This window comes from Nerophis ophidion, linkage group LG09 (assembly GCF_033978795.1).
Source record: "Nerophis ophidion isolate RoL-2023_Sa linkage group LG09, RoL_Noph_v1.0, whole genome shotgun sequence".
NCBI classification, from domain to species: domain Eukaryota; kingdom Metazoa; phylum Chordata; class Actinopteri; order Syngnathiformes; family Syngnathidae; genus Nerophis; species Nerophis ophidion.
This window is the reverse complement of record NC_084619.1, coordinates 23,018,270-23,032,739: the sequence shown is the minus strand read 5'-3', so window position 1 is coordinate 23,032,739 and position 14,470 is coordinate 23,018,270. Positions and strand designations below refer to the sequence as shown.

The following is a 14,470-nucleotide window of genomic DNA, read 5'->3' as shown; positions in this document are numbered from 1 at the left end:
AGTGTATATTGTGTTTTTTATGTTGATTTAATTTAATATATATATATATATATATATATTTTTTTTTTTTTTAAATAAAAATGAATAAAAAATTATTCTGCGGCCCAGTGGTTGGGGACCACTGATCTACAAGACAACATTAAATTTGATTAAATTTAATTTCTGTCAACATTTTAATTCGTAGACAAAAATGTCAGTTAATTTGTTATTGTCTTAGTTAACGTGCCTTTTGTTTTGATTAGTTATCGTCTTATTGTGGTCAGGGTGAAATAGGTTAGTGACGATAACCAAGTCAAAAATGATTTGTCAATGGAATTAACACTGTCACTGAGAAATAAGACTGTTCAATGGTCATTTAAAATGTTCCGCTTTACTCATGGTTGTTTAGATCAAAGCAGTTTGCAAGACTTCTTTCCTCTTCCCCCCTCTTATGTACTCACACTTCAACCCCCCAAAACCATGTCTGCCCTGCTCCCGCTAATCATTGGTGGTCTCCTGACTGCCAACAGTAATTGATTAGGGAGCAGAGTACTGGTGGGAGAAGGTGGTGGTGGTGATGGTGGGGGTACAGGGGAAAGTTCAACCCACAAGTTCTCCAGGTCACTGGCCTCTCCTTCCCCCCCAGTAAACTCTTTTTCTCATGCTATTATGTGCAGCCACAAGGGAAACTACAAAGATCTGGCACACTCTGGAAGTCTAAATAGTGGCGAACAGGAAGATACTCAAAGTAGAGATTTTTTTTGATGCCAGTGGAAAGTTGGCTGTCCCAGAAAAAGGTTGAGCAAGTTTTCCATTGGCCTAACAAAGTGAGAGGTGGCGGTGTTTCAGGGAGGCGTCCCCCAAAAGCCAATATTGATGTTGGCTAAAGGAAGACTCGGACACTCCTGGACGTATGTGTGAGCATGCATGTAGACAAGCTCAACAAGTGCAGTGACGTCCACCAGGGCAGGGAGTCAAACAAATCCGAACAAGGCTGACTTAAAAGCAAATGATCAGGTTCGTTTGAAATGTACATTGGGGGAGTGGAGACTAATGGCTTTCTGTGTCCGTCTCACTTATTTCGCCTACAAGTGGCCCCAGGCTACAGCAGCTGTGCAGCATTCATCTTTGTCTCCTGTGTCTGTCTCCCAGCATCTGTCATAAGGGTCTCGGTTTTCATAAGTTTGCCATTTGGTTGAAGATTTTCAACTGATTTCAAACATAACGAAGATGGAGGACATTAATCTTACATACATCATACAGTTTCCCCGCCACATGGATTTATCAAAACAACATGTAACGGGGATTATAGCAAAACTTGATATATTTTCAAATAGTCAATCAAGATATCATGAAAGCTGACTTTAGATTGCTGTGAATGAAAAGTACTTATGTGGTTTAACTCTCCCCAGACTTGCAAATACCAAAGGAGGTGGTTCCTAGAAGTGCTTGGTTCTGGTTTATGTCTTGTAAAATGTTGTAAATCTGCTCTCTACTGCCCCCCTTTGTCGGGCATGCAATATTGATTGGGATTATCTCAAGGGAACCGTCATTTAACATTCCTTCATGTATGTATGTAGCACAATCATGCAGAATTTCCACTTCTTTCTAAATGTCTCATGTTTCTAAAAATGGTTTACAGCTGTTTCCTTAAGAGCGGAAGCAAACATTCCTCACCTTGCCAGTGGTGCTTTAGTGCTGTGATGTTTCTCAGCTTTTTGGCTTTGTTGTGGTATATTCTAATGCGAGGTAAACTGAGCCCACATAGTTTCCCATTACCCACCCTCTCGCTCCTCCGGGATGTTATGGGAGCAAAGCCACCCAGTCTCTGGGATAATGCTGGTATCTGCCTCCGACCACCAATACAAATAACATTTTTCTGCAAATGCCTTACCTAAAAAAAGTGGACATGTCAATCAATACACACTTGCCACAAAATTGGGTACTCGACCTACAAACATTGCACTCCACAATAAAACAATATATTACTTTATTATCCCGACCATAGTGGGCACCAGATAGTAAAGGGCACTGTCGATGAGCGGGTCTGTTCTTACAAAAGGTGCACCCGATTGTAAGGCGCATGGAAGGGATCATATTATAGTTTTGTTCTTCATGTCCTTGTCGTCTACATAACATTTAATGGTGGTTATTTGATCAACAAAATTGCATAGATTATGTTTTACAGATCATCTTCAAGCTGCTTTCTGTTTACCTCTTCAAAGTTTGCCGGTTTGTGGGCGGTCTTATTTACACAGTTCCACTACAACAGCATCTTCTCTCTGTCATCTTTGATGTATCGACATCTTTTAGCGCTTCCATAGCGAGCCTACATCTATGTAAGTTAGAACTGTACGCTACTTTACGTTAGAAATGGCAACAGAGGAGTATGAATCCCCCACAACAAAAACTTAGAGAAAAAGACGGACCTTTTTGTCTACGGCTTCGGACTACAATGGCAGACCGGCGCAATGCATTTTTGGTAAACCTTTACTGTATATTTCAGGGGTCGGGAACCTTTTTGGCTGAGAGAGCCAAGAATCCAAATATTTTAAAATGCATTTCCGTAAGAGCCATTTAATATTTTTTTCAACACTTAACACAACTAAACGCGTGCATTTTTAAGTAAGACCAACATTTCTAGAGTATAATTGGTCTCTTATTTTTTGTAATAACATTGGTGTTCTGAAGCTAACTGTGGAGGGGGCGTGACCTGCGGGCCTGCAGCAAAGCGGGGTGTGCCAGGACCGGCCTCGGAATCAGCGACAGGTGCGTAGATGGCCCAGATGGGCCTTGTTATCTAATCACCTGTCGCTCTGTTACAAGCAGCTGCCAGGAGGAGAGACAGGGTTGTACCTGGAGCCAGAGTGCGAGCGAGAACGAAAGAGAAAAAGACAACTGCTGGAAACTATTGAAAAATAAAACAATATTGTAACCCTGAAACAGGCTCTCATGTCTGAGCTTGGTGGTGTGAAGACCCCCCAGGAGAGCAAGTCCCACACTAACCAATAATAAATAAATAACTTCCTACCATTAACACAACTTCTTGAACAGGTGCGGTAGAAAAACAGATGGATGGATTAAAAATACATGAGAATATTTTATATTTTCAACATTATTTTTAACACTGTGATTACAAGTGGAATTATTCATTACTTATCGTGTCAAGTGAGGTCAGCTCAGATTTACCTGAGAGCCAGATGCAGTCATCAAAAGAGCCACATCTGGCTCGCGAGCCATAGGTTCCCTACCCCTGGTATAATTTATATAATAATCCGCTGTTGTGAATTGAACAGGCGTCAACTCGCAGTACACATGTAACTCTTATGTGTGACTGCCATCTACTGGTCACACTTATCATTACACCATGTGTCAAATACAATAGATTGGAGGTCGGTAAGCACGGCGCGGCATTGTTGGGAGAGTGGCAGTGCCAGCAACCGGAGGGTTCCTGGTTCGATCCCCACCTTCTACCAACAATGTCACGTCCGTTGTGTCCTTGAGCAAGTAACTTCACCCTTGCTCCTGATTGGTCGTGGGTAGGGCCTTGCATGTCAGCTCCCGCCATCAGTGTATGAATGTGTGTGTGAATGGGTGAATGTGGAAAGAGTGTCAAAGCGCTTTGAGTACCGTGAAGGTAGAAAAGCGCTATACAAGTTTAACCATTTACCATAAGTACAACCAGAATTAATATGTTCGGCGCACTGGGTTATAAGGCACAATATTTGATTTTTGAGAAAATGAAAGGATTTTAGTGCACCTTATAGTCCAAAAAATCCGGTAACTTTGACAGCATCATTCAAATTTGAGCATTTTTGTTGATTATATTGTTTTAACATGCCAGAGTCGGTTCACCTTGGAGACCTGCTGCAGATATTGTACGGCCTGGCGTGAGATTTACACCTTCTGGATTCAACTCCTGTATCAGAACACATTAGTTTTCGCAGACATACTTGATGTGGTGAGGGCATGAAACACAACAAACTATCAACTAACTGTTTTGCAATGTTTAGCGTTACGATGATTGAAGTAAGATTACATCCCAAGGGCAGGAATGGCAGAAAAAAAGTCCAACTATGCAACAATATTCATGAAATTATACCCATTACACAAATGATACACTTGTACTCAACAAAGCTTTCATGCCAAAATGCAAATCCAAGGTAAAAGGTGGATGATGGATCTATATTCCCAAGCCTCTACTGCTACATTGTGGGCGTGAGAAAAAAAGCCAAACACAGATATCATCTGTTCATAGAAGCCTCCAATGCGGGCGGTGTGGTCAAATGGTTTTGTGCCGGTGCTGGATGACTTATCATGCTGCAGACAACGGGACTGGTCCTGTGGAATATGATGCCATAGGGGTTTGAACAGTCAAGCATCCGCCAGCCCATATTTTCACCTGTTTCCAAACACGCTGTTAACCCCCCAACAGACGACACACAGGGAAACTGAACCCTGACTTGTATTAATACACAGGTGTACAAAGTGCGGCCCGGGGGACATTTGCGGCGGCCCGCAGCTAATTGTTTACCGGCCCGCCACACATTCTGGAAATGCTATTGCAGAAATAAAAAAAACATTACAAAAAGTGGAATGAGATTAAATCTAACTAAAACAAGTTGCAAGGTTGACACAAAGCTGCCATGCAGGCTGTATTTTTTTCTTTTGTCTATCTTTATTTTGGGTTTTTTGCCGTTGCTCAAAAAAACCCAAAATACAATGTTATAATTAATAATTGATCAATTCAAGGCTCCAATTATTTCAAATATTTCAATTTAAAATGTTTTATGTGGAAAACATCGCATATATTGTGTATATATATATATATATTGCTATACAAAAACATCAACGTTTTATTTGACAAAAGAGCATCCATCCATCCATCCATCCATCTTCTTCCGCTTATCCGAGGTCGGGTCGCGGGGGCAACAGCCTAAGCAGGGAAACCCAGACTTCCCTCTCCCCAGCCACTTCGTCTAGCTCTTCCCGGGGGATCCCGAGGCGTTTCCAGGCCAGCCGGGAGACATAGTCTTCCCAGCGTGTCCTGGGTCTTCCCCGTGGCCTCCTACCGGTTGGACGTGCCCTAAACACCTCTCTAGGGAGGCGTTCGGGTGGCATCCTGACCAGATGCCCGAACCACCTCATCTGGCTCCTCTCAATGTGAAGGAGCAGCGGCTTTACTTTGAGCTCCTCCCGGATGGCAGAGCTTCTCACCCTATCTCTAAGGGAGAGCCCCGCCACACGGCGGGGGAAACTCATTTCGGCCGCTTGTACCCGTGATCTTATCCTTTTGGTCATGACCCAAAGCTCATGACCATAGGTGAGGACTTTATGGACAGAATTTCTAGGCGCAGTCAAGGTGTTGAGGGGTTCCGGTTTGGTGACCGCAGGATTAGGTCTCTGCTTTTTGCAGATGATGTGGTCCTGATGGCTTTATCTGACCGGGATCTTCAGCTCTCACTGGATCGGTTCGCAGCCGAGTGTGAAGCGACCGGAATGAGAATCAGCACCTCCAAGTCCGAGTCCATGGTTCTCGCCCGGAAAAGGGTGGAATGCCATCTCCGGGTTGGGGAGGAGACCCTGCCCCAAGTGGAGGAGTTCAAGTACCTAGGAGTCTTGTTCACGAGTGGGGGAAGAGTGGATCGTGAGATCGACAGGCGATCGGTGCGGCGTCTTCAGTAATGCGGACGTTGTACCGATCCGTTGTGGTGAAGAAGGAGCTGAGCCGGAAGGCAAAGCTCTCAATTTACCGGTCGATCTACGTTCTCATCCTCACAAAAGAGCATGAAACAAACAAAATAATTGTTCAAACGTAAAATCGACAGATGTAGACCGTATTTCCTTGAATTGCCGCCGGGGCGCTAATTAATTTAAAACCTCTTCTCACTCCTGCGCTTGCCAAAGGCATGCGGTAAAAGTAAGCATGCACTAAATATTTTAAAACATCTTGTCACTCCGGCACTTACCAAAGGTATGCAGTACAAATTTGAGTGTGATGTAAGCTTGGACCTCAAATCCTACTGAATAGCTTGTAATCTTCTTCCCTTTATGCGATTTCAAATTACCGGTATTGAAATCAGCCTCCTCCATTTTGAAAATGATGACAGGGGAAGAGTCACTCGTGATGCACGAGTTTGACCAATCGGCAATACTAAGCATGCGCTAATTATTTTGGGAAGCGAGTTTGACCCGGCAGTAATTCAAGGCAGGCGCATACTATATGCCCTGCGGCAATTCAAGGAAATACGTTATATCTGAAGTTGATCTCGTAACTTAATCCATCCATCCATTTTTTACCTCTTTTCCCTTCTGGGGTCGCAATAGCCTATCTCAGCTACAATCGGGCGAAAGGTGGGGTACACCCTGGACAAGTCGCCACCTCATCGCAGGGCCAACACAGATAGACAGACAACATTCACACTCACATTCACACACTAGGGCCAATTTAGTGTTGCCAATCAACCTATCCCCAGGTGCATGTCTTTGGAAGTGGGAGGAAGCCAGAGTACCCGTGGCGCAGTGGTAGAGTGGCCGTGCACAAACCGAGGGTCCCTGGTCCAATCCCCACCTAGTACCAACTTCGTCACGTCCGTTGTGTCCTTGAGCAAGACACTTCACCCTTGCCCCTGATGGGTGCTGGTTAGCGCCTTGCATGGCAGCTCCCTCCATCAGTGTGTGAATGGGTAAATGTGGAAGTAGTGTCAAAGCGCTTTGAGTACCTTGAAGGTAGAAAAGCGCTATACAAGTACAACCCATTTATTTATTTATTTATTTATAAGCCACGCAATCACGGGGAGAACATGCAAACTCCACACAGAAAGATCCTGAGCCTTGAATTAAACCCAAGACTGCTGAGGGACCTGCACAAACCCCTCTCCCACCGTACTGCCCCGTAACTTAAGTGTTGAAAGTAAAAAAACTAAACTAATAAAAATATATCACTTCATGAGTGGGGCAACTTTTGGATCCCAAATATATTTAATGGGAATTTATTTATCTTTTCACTCCGATTACACAAAAATAATAATGAATTAAAACCAATGGTGTTCTGCAATATTGATCTTTTTAAGGCTCTAATTCAGGGGTAGGGAACCTATGGCTCTAGAGCCAGATGTGGCTCTTTTGATGACTGCACCTGGCTTTCAGATAAATTTTAGCTGACATTGCTTAACATGATAAATAATGAATAAATCCGCTGGTAATCACAGTATCAAAAATAACGTTCAAAATACAAAACATTCTCATGCATTTTCATCCATCCATCCGGTTCCTACCGCACCTGTTCAAGAAGTCGCATTAATGGTAAGAAGTATTTTATTTATTTTTGGCTAGCCTCAGAATAACAATGTTATTATAAAGAATAAGATACTTATTATACTCTAAAAATGTTGGTCTTTCTTAAAAATGCACGCATATAGTTGTATTCAGTGTTAAAAAAAAAGAAAAGAAAAGTTGTATGTCTCTCACGGAAATACTTTTTAAAATATTTGGCTTGTATGGCTCTCTCAGCCAAAAAGGTTCCCAACCCCTGCTCTAATTACTTCACATGAAACATTCCTTTCTGAATGTTTTGGGGAGTGGGGGAACTACTGCATTTTTCTGTTTTATTGTAAAAAAAAACCCTTTGTCTTTGACAGAAGAGGAATACAAACTTGTCTTTGTTTTAACTTCATATCAACCTGAAGTTCCTATACACCAGAGATTTACTGCAAGCGTTAGTAAAAATTATAATAATTTGTCTTGTTTTTAATATTTTAATGATTTTGATCTTTTATTGTCCCCAGGAGCCCTAAAGGTAAAACAATAAACAACAATCCATATATTTTTTATGGTTTGAAATTGAAAAATATCAAAATGGCCACGGCATGCTTGAATTTTTCCGTGTGCGGCACTCAGTGGAAAATGTTTGGACACCCCTGTATCAATATCATCAGAAGCTCAAACAGTGCATTAGAATTGTGATAATATGTCTTTTTTTTTTTAATAATATGATCTTTTTAGTGTAAAAATGCTCATTGTCATTACTATATTATTTATTTCACTAACTGCTTATTTGCTATCACTTTTACGATCATATTTGTTATTTGTACATACTGTATGTGCCGGTGTTGTTCTATTGTTGTTGTTGTTATTGTTGTATTTGCTGTTGTTGTTTTTGTCTCTCTGTCTAATCCCCGTCTTATCCCCACAATTTCCCCCTCTGTCTTCCTTTTTTTCTCTTTCTATCCCCTCCTGCTCCGGCCCGGCTGCACCAAATGATAATATAAATTCATTTAATAAAGTCAAATTTAAATAAGGCAACAAGAGAAGTATCCTACACTTCTCTTTTGTAAAGCAAATCTGGACAGCCGATATTGGCATCTACATCAATCAATCAATGTTTACTTATATAGCCCTGAATCACTAATGTCTCAAAGGGCTGCACAAACCACAACACAAACCACTACGACATCTTCGGTAGGCCCACATAAGGGCAAGGAAAACTCACACCCAGTGGGACGTCGGTGACAATGATGACTATGAGAACCTTGGAGAGGACGAAAGCAAGGATGTCGAGCGGGTCTGACATGATACTGTGAAAGTTAAATCCATAATGGATCCAACACAGTCGCGAGAGTCCAGTCCAAAGCGGATCCAACACAGCAGCGAAAGTCCCGTTCACAGCGGAGCCAGCAGGAAACCATCCCAAGCGGAGGCGGATCAGCAGCGCAGAGATGTCCCCAGCCGATACACAGGCAAGCAGTACATGGCCACCGGATCGGACCGGACACCCTCCACAAGGGAGAGTGGGACATAGGAGAAAAGGAAAAGAAACGGCAGATCAACTGGTCTAAAAAGGGAGTCTATTTAAAGGCTAGAGTATACAAATGAGTTTTAAGGTGAGACTTAAATGCTTCTACTGAGGTGGCATCTCGAACTGTTACCGGGAGGGCATTCCAGAGTACTGGAGCCCGAACGGAAAACGCTCTATAGCCCGCAGACTTTTTTTGGGCTTTGGGAATCACTAATTATCCGGAGTCTTTTGAACGCAGATTTCTTGCCGGGACATATGGTACAATACAATCGGCAAGATAGGATGGAGCTAGACCGTGTAGTATTTTATACGTAAGTAGTAAAACCTTAAAGTCACATCTTAAGTGCACAGGAAGCCAGTGCAGGTGAGCCAGTACAGGCGTAATATGATCAAACGTTCTTGTTCTTGTCAAAAGTCTAGCAGCCGCATTTTGTACCAACTGTAATCTTTTAATGCTAGACAGGGGGAGACCCGAAAATAATACGTTACAGTAATCGAGGCGAGACGTAACAAACGCATGGATAATGATATCAGCGTCTTTAGTGGACAGAATGGAGCGAATTTTAGCGATATTACGGAGATGAAAGAAGGCCGTTTTAGTAACGCTTTTAATGTGTGCCTCAAAGGAGAGAGTTGGGTCGAAGATAACACCCAGATTCTTTACCGTGTCGCCTTGTTTAATTGTTTGGTTGTCAAATGTTAGAGTTGTATTATTAAATAGAGGTCGGTGTCGAACAGGACCGATAATCAGCATTTCCGTTTTTTTGGCGTTCAGTTGCAAAAAGTTAAAGGACATCCATTGTTTAATTTCATTAAGACACGCCTCCAGCTGACTACAATCCGGCGTGTTGGTCAGCTTTAGGGGCATGTAGAGGCATGTACATCAACTATATGATTTGCCTGAGAAGCTGGAGAGGACAAAAAAAACAACAAAAAAAAACAGTGCATTAAAATTGTGATAATATGTCTATTTTTTTTATAATATGATCTTGGGTTGTACGGTATACCGGTCGGTATTAGTAAAGTACTGCGATAATAATGATTCATAAATGGTACTATACCGCCTCTGAAAAGTACCAGTCCACAAACCCGCTGCGTCCTCGTCGTTGTCACTTTGTGACATTGCTGATTTACGAGCAGACGAGCATGTTCGGTAGCGCACAATCACAGAGTACTTCCAAGCAGACACGGTGTGTAGACAGAAAAGGGAGACACATTTTTGCCTAAAAACTAACAATATTGGTGAAGCTATAAGCTATAAGACTGCTTTTAGACATGGTTAGCTAGCGACCAGTGTTTTAGCTTCTTCTAAATCACTAACCCTCGCCTCCATGGCAACAAATAAAGTACTTTTCTTTCAAGGAATAGCTAAACAAGCTTCACTACACAGCGTAGCTCAATGGCGTCAAAATGTAAACAAACACCATTGATGGATCTAGACCTGACATCCCCTGTAATGATACTAAAGTACAGGAGCGTATCTAGTCGATATTACTATGATTACGTCGATATTTTTTTTACATCTTCTTTTGTTTTTAAAAAAAGGTATATTATGTTTATAAACTCAGGAAATATGTCCCTGGACATATGACCCAGTAAATACATGGTATCAGATTAACACCCAAATGTGTGGTATCATCCAAAACTAATGTAAAGCATCCAGACAACAGAAGAATAATGTCATGATCCGTGGGCCGGATTTTGTTGTTTTTCGTTATTTTTGGACTCCCTTCGTTCATGTTTTGTGCACCTTTGGGTTTGTTTTGGTTTCTATGGGGATTAATTGGGTTCACCTGCCTCTAGATAGTGGTCGGCACGCTCACCTGCAGTCTACCACTAATCAGAGAGCTATTTATTCTTCACGCTCAGTCTGGCTTCTTTGTTTGCTTATGCAACAAGTTAGGTGAGTATTGCTTGTCTCTATTTTATGCTAAGTGGTAGCCTTAGCTTCCAGTGTGATCGGCACATTTTACCTTTGGCATGTTTCCTGTTTTTTGTACTTCCTTTGATTTTCGAGGAATAAATCTTTATGTTCCTACCTGCAAGTCCTGTCCGGAGTGATCCATTTGCATCCCGCGGGAATGATTTTCGCAGCAAGCTGCGACCCCCTGCACGTAAAAAATTAGTGATTATTACATTTTAACATAAGTGTAAATAGAACATGTAAAAAGAGAAACTAAGCAGATATCAACAGTAAATGAACAAGTAGATTAAAGGCCTACTGAAATGAGATTTTCTTATTCAAACGGGGATAGCAGGTCCATTCTATGTGTCATACTTGATCATTTTGCAATATTGCCATATTTTTGCTGAAAAGGATTTAGTAGAGAACATCGACGATAAAGTTCGCAACTTTTGGTGCTGATAAAAAAGCCTTGCCTTTACCGGAAGTCGCAGACGATGACGTCACAGGGGTGAGGGCTCCTCACGTCCTCACATTGTTTATAATGGGAGCCTCCAGCAGCAATAGCTATTCGGACCGAGAAAACGACAATTTCCCCATTATTTTGAGCGAGGATGAAAGATTTGTGGATGATGATATTGATAGCGAAGGACGAGAAAAAAAAATAAAGTTAAAAAAAAAAGGCAATTGCATTGGGACGGATTCAGATGTTTTTAGACACATTTACTAGGATAATTCTGGGAAATACCTTATCCTTCTATTGTGTTGCTAATGTTTTAGTGATATTAAATAGTACCTGATAGTCGGAGGGGTGTGTCCACGGGTGTCTTGAGGGCAGTCTCTGAGGGAAGTCGACTGCAGCTGCTTGGACCGCGCAAGCTCAGCTGATCCCCGGTAAGAGGCGACTTTTTACCACAATTTTCTCACCGAAACCTGCTGGTTGTCAAGTGGTCGGGATCCATGTTCGCTTGACTGCTCTGATCCATAATAAAGCTTCACCTCTGGGAATTTTAAACAAGGGATCATCGTGTGTTTGTGTGGCTAAAGGCTAAAGCTTCCCAACTCCATCTTTCTACTTTGACTTCTCGATTTTTAATTGAACAAAGTGCAAAAGATTCAGCAACACAGATGTCCAGAATACTGTTTAATTGCGCGATGAAAAGAGACAACTTTTAGCCTCAAATGGTGCTGCGCTAATATGTCCTCTATAGTCCATGACGTCACGTGCACGCATCATCATTCCGCGACAAGAAACTCAGCGGGAAATTTAAAATTGCAATTTAGTAAACTAAAAAATCCGTATTGGCATGTGTTGCAATGTTAATATTTCATCATTGATATATAAACTATCAGACTGCATGGTCGGTAGTAGTGGGTCCCAGTAGGCCTTTAATAAATCATTTTCTACCACTTGTCTTTTATAATCTTGACAAAATAATAAAATGGATAATGACACAATTTGTTACTGCATATGTCAGCAGACTAAATTAGAAGCCTTTGTTTACTTGCTTACTTATAAAAGACAAGTTGTCTTGTGTGTTCACTATTTTATTCAAGGACAAACTTGCAATAAGAAACATACATTTAATGTACCCTAAGATGTTTTGTTAAAATAAAGCCAATAATGCCTTTTTTTGTGGTCCCCTTTGTTTAGAAAAGTATTGAAAAGTACCGAAAAGTGTCAAAATACTTTTGGTAGCGGTACCGCTACCAAAATATTGGTATCAGGATAAAACCAATATGATCTCTTTTGTGCATGTCGTTTTGTGGCAGCTCTTAGGGAGAGACGCTGCCCACGTGATGACGCTGCTTACCATATCAAAGCGTGCTTATTAAACCCCGTATTCATTCTAAGTGCCCACCTGACCCGGAGTGTATGAACCTCTCCTTAGCAACACATGTTGCATAAATGAATGCTTATGCTGCAGATGCTGCATATCCCAAACTCCAATTCTACTTTGGCGGAAATGGTTCTGGATTTTTCAGTGGGTGTTCATGTTTAGCAGACAGCTGTCATGGAGAGCCCGATTGCAAACTCCAAGAAGGTGCAGACCCGTTGGTTCCTCAAGAAGAGAAGTAAGAGTCCGTCATGTCGGCTTTTTTGTTGCTCATGTCCACAAGATGAAGAGGATCTTTTGCAGGAACAGGAGGATAAGATAAATACAGGCCCTGTGCATCTTCTCGCGGGTCAACAGGGATCAAGTGCAAAGGACACTATCCATATTACAGTGGAGGATTTAGGGATAGTTAATAGCAGTTTCAGCCTGTTGGAGGAGGACCCAGTGACCCAGAGGAACAATCTGGGTCGCTCGGCGAGCTCCGTGTCGGCCTGCCTGAGGGCTCTGAAGAAGAAAGATCTGCAGCGTCTGTCCTCTCTGCCTCTTCAGCCTCGCGCCAGACAAGCTAACCCTTCTAGCAGCGGGGAAGACGAGGAGGATGAGGATGACACCTTTCTGTTTGGAAGTGGCAACAACAGCACCCCTGCTTCCGGGAGCCTCTTGGCGCACCCTGTGATCAATTTGATTCCGCCCACTCCATCGGACGTTATCGATGACGATCAGTTCTTTGACACCAATTCAGACGAGAGCATTGTTTATAGCGCAGAGAGTGACGGCTCCGCTGATGGTGATGAGGAGACGACGGAGAACGTAGAGATGGCGGAGGCAAAGTTTGGATCGGCCTTTACTGAGAATCAAGTTTGTGTTGACATATTGGCAGAGTGCGACGAGGACAAACAAGATCATTCGGCAGAGGAGAGGGAGACAACGTCAAGCAAAGATGGGGAGGAAGAAAAATCAGTAGGCATTTTGTCTCGAAATGTTTACCAGGTGGCTCCTCTTCCTATCCTGCCCCACAAATGTGAGTTAACACCTGTACCATCTTCACTAATGCTTGTTAGAGGATACACGAAAATACAATTCAAGTCCCTATTACATATGTTTATTAAAGGCCTACTGAAACCCACTACTACCCACCACGCAGTCTGATAGTTTATATATCAGTGATGAAATATTAACATTGCAACACATGCCAATACGGCTTTTTTAGTTTACTAAATTACAATTTTAAATTTCCCGGGAGTTTCGTCTTAGAAACGTCATATAATGATGACGTGTACGCGTGACGTCACAGGGTTTTAGGAAGTGTGAGCGCTGCACACACACACAGCTAAAAGTCGTCTGTTTTAACGGCATAATTACACAGTATTTTGGACATCTGTGTTGCTGAATATTTTGCAATTTGTTCAATTAATATTGGAGAAGCCACAGTAGAAAGATGGAGTTGGGAAGCTTTAGCCTTTAGCCACACAAACAGACGGTGATTCCTTGTTTAAAATTCCCGGAGGTTAAATATTACTATGGATCACAGCGCGGTCAAGCAGACATGGATCCAGACCAAATGTCAACCAGCAGGTTTTGGTGAGAAAATTGTGGTTAAAAAGTCAGTTCTTACCGGATAAAAGCTGAGCTTGTGCCGTCCATAGCTGCCGTCGACTCGCCTGAGACACTGGCGTCAACGCCCGGCCGGGGACACACCCTTCCGACGATCAGATAATATTAAACTCACTAAAACACTAGCAACACAATAGAAGGATAAGGGATTTCCCAGAATTATCCTAGTAAATGTGTTTAAAAACATCAGAATACGTCCCAATGCTACCGCGTTTTGTTTTTTTAACTTGTTTTTTTTATCTTCTAGTCCATCGCTATCAATATCCTCAAACACGAATCTTTCATCCTCGCTCAAATTAATGGGGAAATTGTCGTTTTTTCGGTCCGAATAACTGTTTT

At 42.2% G+C, this 14,470-nt stretch overlaps 1 protein-coding gene and 1 long non-coding RNA gene across 2 annotated transcripts in view; one reads left to right on the top strand and one right to left on the bottom strand.

The window, feature by feature from the left end:
* The window catches only part of LOC133559145 (uncharacterized), a 93,906-nt gene that overhangs the window by 27,431 nt on the left and 52,005 nt on the right, over positions 1–14,470 (top strand). The window lies entirely within an intron of this gene.
* Positions 1–14,470, bottom strand: part of LOC133559146 (uncharacterized) — a 48,291-nt gene that overhangs the window by 26,491 nt on the left and 7,330 nt on the right. The window contains exon 2 of the long non-coding RNA XR_009808100.1: positions 10,816–10,884. This is a non-coding gene — a long non-coding RNA (uncharacterized LOC133559146). The remainder of the gene's footprint in view (positions 1–10,815; positions 10,885–14,470) is intronic.